The sequence below is a fragment of the Cynocephalus volans genome, chromosome 13 (assembly GCF_027409185.1).
Source record: "Cynocephalus volans isolate mCynVol1 chromosome 13, mCynVol1.pri, whole genome shotgun sequence".
NCBI lineage: Eukaryota > Metazoa > Chordata > Mammalia > Dermoptera > Cynocephalidae > Cynocephalus > Cynocephalus volans.
In genome coordinates this window covers 22,665,089-22,674,524 of record NC_084472.1, presented here as the reverse complement: position 1 = coordinate 22,674,524, position 9,436 = coordinate 22,665,089, and positions in this window count along the sequence as shown.

Below are 9,436 nucleotides of genomic sequence, written 5' to 3'. Positions count from 1 at the left end.
AACAAAGTGCAAATAGTACAAGTGAAAAATAGCAGGAGGATAGAATTAAACCAAACCATATAAATAGGCACATTAAATGTAAATAGCTTATCACCTCAATTAAGAGACAAAAATCATCAGACTGGCTAAAAATGTAACACCCAAATATATGAGGCCTACAAGAAAGCCACTTTTGATAAAAAATAGGTTTAAAGTATAGCATGGAAATAGATATCCCATACTAACACTAATCAAAAGAAAGTTGCTGCTGTAATTAATACCAGGCAAAGCAGACTTCCGAGCAAAGAATATTACCAGAGATATACATCTCACAATATAAAGGTGTCAGGAGGACATACTCATACCCCACCCCCGCTTTTTTGCACATAATAACAGAGCATTAGAGTACAGAAATTAAAAACTGTTAGAACTGCAAAAAGATAAAGGCAAATCTCAACTACTGTCAGAGATTTCAACATTGCTTTAATCGTGAGTTGATAGAAAAAGTAAACAGAAAATGAGTAAAAAAAATATATAGATGACTTCAACAACCCTAATGACATAAAACAAATCTCAGTGGATTTAAAAGGAAAGGTACCCAAAGGATGTTCTCTAATCACAAAGGAATTAAATTAGAAATCAATAACAGAAAGAACTTTGGAAGATCCCCCAATACCTGAAAACTAAATAATATACCTTTAAATAACTCATGGGCCAAAGAAAAAATCAAAAGAGCAATTAGAAGGTATTTGAACTAAATGAAAATGCACATACAACATATTAAAATGTGTGAGATTCTGCTAAAGAAGTACTTGGAGGAAACTCATAGCACTAAACTTCTATATGAGAAATGAAGAAAGTTTTCTAATCAACAACCCTTGCTTCCACCTTAAGAAACTAGAAAAAGAAGAGCAAACAAAATCCAAAGTATACAGAAGAACAGAAATAATAAAGATCAGAAAAGAAATCAAGAAAATAGAAAAAGGGCTGGCCGGTTAGAGCGCAGGCTTGTGGCACCAAGGTCAAGGGTGCAGATTCTTGTACCGGCCAGCTCAAAAAAATAAAATACAAAAAAAAAAAAATAGAAAAAAGAAGAAATAATAGAGAAAAGCAATGAAATCAAAAGCTGGTTCATTGAGAAAATCAATAACATTGATAAACCTCTAGCCAGACTGAGTAAGGGGGAAAAGCAAGAGGACACAGTCAATATCAAAAATGGGCAAATTAATGAAGGAGTCCAGATCCTAATCCAGAACTGGTCAGCTATGGAGCCCACACCGACATGGACTCCTAGGAATTCAGAGAGGCACACCAGGTGGACAGTCAGGTTTGGGCTTGACTTACATAAAGTTTTCCCATATCTGGAAAAGTGACTCTAATACGTTAAATAGCCTTCCAAATTACACACATTTGCAACCCAGACACTTCCCGATGACACTTATTTGTTAAGAATTTTATATTCTGTTACTCTCTAGATGAATTTGTAATACATTTTTAAAAACACAAAACACTACTTTTTATTTGGTAATCTATTTAACTTTTCAACATTAAAATAATTTTAAAAATTCTTAAATTCTATACTTCTTTCAAACAAAAAGCATTTTCCTGCAAAACAAAAGTAATTACAGCTTATATTTCAAAGATGCTTGAATCCTGGTTATATTCACGTTTTAGGTAGAGCTGCCTCCTCTTCTTAATCAGCATTGGGAAGTAACTACAGGGTTAATCAGAATGATGGGACAGGGGCGGAGAAAAGAAACTTAAACAGGCCGATCTCTCTCTCTACCGCTCCAGTCTGAACACAGCTGATAAATGAGTTCATCTACCAAGCACAAAATAGCCTTTGTTTTATTCTGCCGCTTCCTGGCTTCCCACTGCTAGGAAAAGGAAAGAGGTAATATGGTTTGCCTCAACTTGCCTACTTACCACTGATGCTTTTCATTTTTAGGTTTACTACACAGTAAAACTATTTCCTGAAATTTGCCTTTATTTCAGTATTAACCATTTTCCTCCCAACTTTCATTTGAAAATATTCAAACCTACAAAAACTTAGATATAGCAGCACAAGTAACACCATATACCCTTCACTAAGATTCCTCCAATTGTTAACATTTTGCCACAGATGCTCTCTCTCCTTGTCTGTGTATTGTTTTTGCTGAGCTATTTGAAACTAATTTACAACCCTCATAACAATCCCCACTGAAATATGTCAGCATGGAATCTCTTAAGAACAAGAACATGCTCCTGTGAAACTCTCAAGAAATTTCACATTGATGTGATCATCTCACACAGAGTCAATACTCAGATTCCCCCAATTGTCCCAGTCATTTTTTAGACCTGCTTTGTTTACTAGTTTTGGACCCGGTCAACAATCACACATTGCATTCAGTTGTCGTATTCTTGGGCACTTTTTAACCCACACTAAACGTGGGTCTGATTTTCCACACCCACCAATGACTAAACCTCAGATAAATGAAAGCTTCACTCTGCAATTAACCCAGAAGTGGTTAACTCTTGAAGTAAAGCCCAAAGTAAAGCCTAGAAGCACTCTTCCAAAAGGCGGAAGCAGCTATTTCAATAAATCGTCCTTTTAAATAAATGATGCATCTCATTTAGAAACGGTGCCGGGCAGGAAGTAGGGGAAACACCACTGTCTTCCCAGCCCTCGTGTGCAACTTTTCCATCACAGACAGTGCTGGTATTTGCCGGGTGGCTGGTGGGTGACAGGAACATCACTGCTTGCACCTGTCATTGTCTGGCTTGTCAAGGACACAGAGTGTTTGCAACAGAGCCTGACATCTGACATCCTCAAAATCTCAGGCACTGAAAGCTGGGCATGGTTAAAGAGCTGGGCAGCCCTTCTCCCTCCGTCGCACAGAAGGAGTCACCTCGCTGGTATCTCTGCCATGCTCTTCCAGCTTTTCTTCAATGCTTTGATCATGGGGAGTCTGGAAACCAGAATGACTGGGTTCTGGTCTTAGCTCAGCTGCTTGTGAGCTGCGTGATGTTGGGAAGTCACTAAAACACTCTTTCCTTAGATGTACAGTTTCTTTAGCTAAAGAGAGCACATTGTCATCTGCCTCAACCCTACCCAAAGGCTGTTGTGGGGAACAAAGAAGAAAGAATGTGGAAAGGCACAGCCCTGCACATGCGTGAGCCGTCACCACCATCACCAGGAGCCCGCACTGTCAGGTGCATGTGCCTTTGCTACCTCGATCCTTCTCCTTGGTCCCCTGTCCTCCATCGTCTGAAGAAAGGCATTGAATCAGTTCTTAGTACTTTCCTCACCAGGTTAAACAGCCCATTTTCTTCACCTAAAACACACTTGATCTGGACACTATCCTTAGCTTAGTGCTTGCCCAAGAAACTGACCTACCCCTTGAACAATTGGTCATTTATAACCACATAAGGAGCTTGCCATTATGCCCAGTGAATTTCACAGAATTGGTGTTTGTCTTCCATCCCTGCCTCTTACATGCTTTGGGAATCTCACATCTGTCCTTCATGAGGTAATTCACCCCTTGTTCAAGTCTTGAGTCATCGAGAATTCTGTGAGCATGGTCCAGTCATCTGCACCGAGCCACTGACGGGAAGTTCTCCTCCAGGATGACGCCAGTCTGCCAATCAGTAGCACAGGCGTTCCCAACAACTGTGAACTCACAGTACTGTGCTACCACTCAGCACAGTTCATTCATCATTCATTCATTCATTCGTTCGTTCGTTCGGCGTTACTGAGCACCCACTGTGTGCCAGCACCAGCCCCTCAAAGACAAAGCAGATGAAGTCAGTGCCCTTGTAGCTTTTCCACAGCCAGATCATTCTGATTGTGATGTCCACACCATTCTCCTTATTTACGAATTAGCAAGTCCATCAAGGAGAAAATAATTCCTGACGGGCCTACAGCATTTGCTTTCTTTGATAAACTATAAACATTCAGTCCAGAATTTGCTGAGAAATTTGGTTGTCAATTTAGACAACGCCCCCATCTGAGAAGAGCTCCCTACCCCCCTGCCCAATTTCCTGTGAGCCGACCACACACACCATCTCCACGTTTCCCCCCACCCCTCCCAGTGTAGATGAAGCCGCTGTTCATCCAGGACCCTCTTCCGCAGTGATTGGCCTAGAGGGAATACCTGTGCCCACCAGGGAGAGCCCTACACCTGTGAATATATAATCAGGTCCAAGAGACTCTGGTCTCAGTCTGGCTAGGCTCCTGAAAAGAGGAGCTATGAACCGCAGCTCTGTGAGCTACCAAGTTCACAGGCAGGAGAAAATTCAGAGGCAGGCGTAAGGTGGAATCAGCAGGGCAGCGATCATCTCCTGGTTCTGGTTCACTCCTGAGGGCTGGTGGATCCCTGCGCTCACTTCTGCGAGACAGTTGTGTACCCTTACGATAACCTCCACTGTATTTAAGCTGTTAAAGTTGGTTTATGTTATTTGCAATTTAAAAATCCCACCTAAGACATAATACAGAAAAGGTGCCATTAACAGTCTATTTTTAGAGCCTTTTTGTCCCCTTTTAGATAGTTGCAATACTTATTGATTTTCCATTTTTACCCCCTCCTCACTTTCTCCAGGAAATTTCACTAGTTAACACATCTGCAAGTCTCTGCCTTATCTGGGAATGTATTTCCTCTAAACAACCTCATGTAAAGCTGCCAGGTACAGCCCACACTCTGCACCTATCCTGAAGTCCAGTTCCTTCAGTACTGTGTTTGTTTTGCTTCCAACGTGAAGGGCGCTCTCTGAGAGTGGGAAGGCAGAAACAAAACAGCAGTGAAGTGGACCTGCCTTGTCTCGGCCACAAGAAATGCAACACTGACTCCTCTCAGCATCCTTGCAGAGCACAGTGGCATGAGGAACACCAGCACTGGTTCAGACCCCGGCCCCTGCTTACTAGCTGTGTGGCCTTGGGAAAGACAAGTAACCTTTCTGTGCCTCAGAGTCCTCATCTAAAAACTAGGGATCATCAGTACATACCTCACAGGGCGCTTGTAAGGATTTGAGTAAATGGATTAACACAGATAGACAACAGGGTCTGGCTCCATAAATGCTCACGATTATTTTTTCTTTTCCTACTCAGACTAAAGCTAAAAGAGCCCTCGTGTGTGTGTGTGTGTGTGTGTGTGTGTGTGTGTGTGTGTGTGTGTGTGTGTGTGTGTGTGTGTGTGTGTGTGTGTGTGTGTGTGTGTGTGTGTGTGTGTGTGTGTGTGTGTGTGTGTGTGTGTGTGTGTGTGTTCAAATTCCCATAAGCTTCAATGTTAGTATTCTTGTCTTTTTACATGTTTCTTATTTTTTCTTGGGCTCTTCCTGCTTTCTTACAAATAGCAAAATAAATCCAAGGCCAACTACTAACTTAAAGGGCCTAGCCCACTGCTAAGAAAGATTCACTCCTGGAATGTCCCAGCACTCTCTGCAGATGGGTGCTTGACCCTGCATGGTCTTTGGAGACAGCTCTTCTCTTCCAGATGTCACCCCCACCCACTTGGTCCCCTGTGGCTGCAGCGCCCCTGCAGCAAGGCCACCCTGTGCCACAGGAGCCAGGCCAGGAGGCAACATCACTCCCCAGAAGCCAGGAAAACTACCTCAGTGGGGCTTTCAACTTGGAAGTTCTTTATAGTGAAATAGCAAAGTCTTCCATTATATCCAAATGAAACAGCACTGGTAGACACAGAGTTGAGAAAGCTCACATGGGCGGCGCTGAGTTCTCTTTCCTGTTGTTTTCTCAACCCCTCATTAATTTTCTTCTACTCAAATAAAAGAAGTGAAATAAAACTTACCAGAACTGACTCAGAGAAGCTCGGGGTACTAACGAAAGCAACATTTACAAAACAACGCTCAGTTTTTGCTTGCTGCAGCACCGTCCATCACCACCTGACAAGCAGTGATTGACTAAGACAGAGAAGGACGTGGGGAGAGGCTCATTCATTGACCAAGACACACACAGATGTGCTGCCTTGAGGGAGGTGCTCCCACCAAGGGGAGGTAGCAGGAAACGTACCCACAGGAGAGTTGATAGATGCCCTAATGGGGTTATGTCCGGATTGCTCTGCAAACACAGAGGAGGGAATGACTTATTCAACCTAGGGAAACCCGAGAAGGCTTCACAGAGCAGGAGCAGGGGCGGAATCTTATGGGAAGACAAGAAAAGGGGAGTGGGCACCAAGGGGGATCTAGGTGGAGACAAGAGCATGTGCAATGCACAGAGGCTGCAAAGCGCAGACAGTTGAGTGAGCACAATGCTGAGTTTACTAAGAATAGCAAGTTCAAGTCCCTGTGGGGCAGGAGCAGGGGCAAAGAAGGTGGGAGCAGTTCAGAAGGGAGCTCTTTTGAATGTGGCTTTCCAGGCTCCACCTACTGACTCAGAATCCCTGCAGTGGGGCCCAGAAGTCTATGTCCAGGTGACTCTGAGGCCCAGGGGACCCAGTAGGGGAACCAGGCATAGGCAACAAGGAATCACTGACATTTTTTGTCTTTTCTGCAGCAAGCCGGTAACAGGGATCCGAACCCTTGACCTTGGTGTTACAAGGCACTGCTAACCAGCTGAGCTAACCCGCTGGCCCGGAATCACTGAATTTTTAAGCAAAAGAGTGATGTAATCAGACTTGTTTTTAAAAAGCACTATTTTTGTGGTAGAATGGAGAAGGAAGGGGAGCAGACAGAGACTGAAGAAGAGAGAAATTGGGAGATTATTCCAACTGTCTCAAGGAATGATGATAAATGAAAGCAATTGGGAAGGAGGAGAGGGGTGAATTCATGAGACGTTCCAAGGTAGGAACAACAGAACTTGATGAGCAATTAGACGTGGGTGGTGAAGGAGAGAAAAGAGTCAAGAAAGATTCCAGTTTCTACCTCAGGCTCCCAGATCGTTGGGAGCCCTTAGGAGAAAGAGGGCGCAGAGGCCCAGAAGCAGCTGGCATGTGTGGGGCAGGTACGAGAACTCTCAGCTGAGTTCGGTTTGAGGATGTGGAATGGGAGGGATGTGGACCAGATGTCCAGAGAGGAGGCAGTGAGAAGTGGGCACTCGTGCAGGAGCCCAGTCCAAACATATCCAGGAGGTTATCCATTTCAAGGGCATCACCAACCCTAGAGAAAGCAACTGTGGAGTGCTGGGATCTGTAGCCAGACTGCAGCAAGCTGAGAAGTCAATCAGAGGCCTGCAAGTAAAGATGGCAATTGTAGACTATTCTTTTAAGAACTTGTGAAGGAAAAGAGAGAGAGGACAGTAGTCAAAGGAAATGGCCAAGTGGAATATGTGGATCTTTCTTTTTTTTTTTTTTTTAATTTTCACTTTATTAAAACGGCATGCCTTAACACAGGTCATTGGATATAGTTATTATTTTCTACATTCTATAGACCAAGGATTATTAGAAATATTTTCCACTCCAGTAATTCCTAATCATGTGTTTGCGAAGGGTACAGTCTCAGAAAGTTACAGTGATTCATTTTTTTCAGTTCGTACATTTGAGAATCACCATATCTATTTATATCACCTCATATTCTTGCAGTTACGAAAACACATTAGTTACCAGGGTTACAAGTGAGCTTACATGATGTCTATAAGAAGAGAGGTCAGTGCTGAGAATGAGGTTTAAAAAACATGCTGCTCGGGTAACCCTGGCATCACAAATGCATTGCTATGAGTTGAATGCGATCCATTTAATCCTCACAACAGTTTAATAAAAATATAAATAATAGCAAACATTTATGTATTGCTTACTATATTCCAGGTAATATTCCAAATGCTTCAATATACGAACCTATCTAATACTCAAAATGATCTTATGAAAAAGATTATTATTATCCCATTTTACAGATGAGCAAACTGTAGCCCAGAGAGCCTAAGTAACCCACTCAAGGCCACATAGCTAATAAATGAGGATGAATTTTTTTAATGATGTTATTATATTTAAAAATTAAGAAAAACAGCCAAATGTAAAAGAAATTGAAAACACAAAAGGGCCCAAACCAGAAACAACCCAATGTTCTCCAAGAGAATCAATAAACAAATAGTGGTTTACTTAAACAACAAAATACTACTCAGCAATAAAAACGAACAAACTACTGATATATGCAATGACATGAATGAATCTCAAAAAAGTTATGTTGAGTGAAAAATTGAGCAAACAAGGAGTATACATGGTATGGTCCAGTCATATGAAGATTCAGAAGTGGCAGAACTAATTTCCAGTGATAGAAGTCAGAACAGTGGTTACCTCTAGGGCCTGGGGATAAGAGGGTGGAGGGCTCATGAAAGGGACTTAAGGGACTTTCTGGGGTAATGAAAAAGTTTTATATAAGGGTGGTAGTCCCAGATGGAGTCATATATAAATCAGTTTTAGAAAACAGGAAAGGGCCAGAGATAACTGATGGAGCAAGGCCGAGGGGCTCTGCTAACACACATAGATGCAGGCTTAGCTCCGGACCAGGCTAAGCCCTGGGAAGGAGGGAGAGCCAGCTCAGGGGCTAGCTGAGGGCTCATGTTGTCATTTCAGCAGGAGGAGCGAGGGTATGGGAGAATTCTGTCCTAAGGGCAGAGATTCTTGGGGCCAAGTATGTAGAGCTAGGAGAGATCCCCCACCCTTACCCTTACAGTTAAAGACGCAGTGTTAGTGACTTTTTCATGGCACTGATTAGGCACAGAGCTAGCATTAGCACATAGTTCCTTTGTCTCAATAGGGTAAGTAGATGGGGGTAGTGTCCGCTCCTCCTCAAATGCATGGCCCTGCCTCACCTCCAACCATTAACTTCGAGCACTGCCAATGAGGGCTCTGACCCTTGCTTCCTCAGAGCAAATGAATGACTTCCAGTTGTTTATGTCATTTAATAAACATTCGTTAATCACCTACTCTTCTCCAGGTGCTGTTAGGTGCTGTATAAGTACCGCGCGCTAACCGATTGCGCCACTGGAGCTCCTGTTAGGTGCTGAATACCCAAAAAGAAAAAGCCATCATCCCCGTTCTCAGATAACTCAAGGTTGGCCAGGGGAGATCCACGTGAGCAGATGACATACTATAGTGTGAACGCTGGGATGGGAGAGGGGGTCAGGTTTACTGGTGGCACGAGCAGAGTCCGGGCAATTCTGCTAAGGTGGGGGGTTGAGACGTCTTCACAGAGATGTTTACACCGCTAAGAGGATGGGGCAGGCAGACGTTAGGGAACTGAGGAGAAGGGTTTAAGGACAAAATAACTGCTCTAAAAACACAGGCAAACACATATTCAAAAACAAGAAATTGCCCTCCCCCACATCCCCATCCAAGACCCCAAGTCCCAAAGGCACACATGTGGCTCCCTTCTCAAGGCGCACCAGCCAAATGGAACTTTACATCAATCAACACCAAAAATATCCAAGAAGCGACTGCCTTCCAGACACCCTGAAAAGAAATATGACAGAAGCTCAACATGTGGTTATTCTACAGATAGAATTTCCACAGAATCAGGACTGAGATTGGTGAGT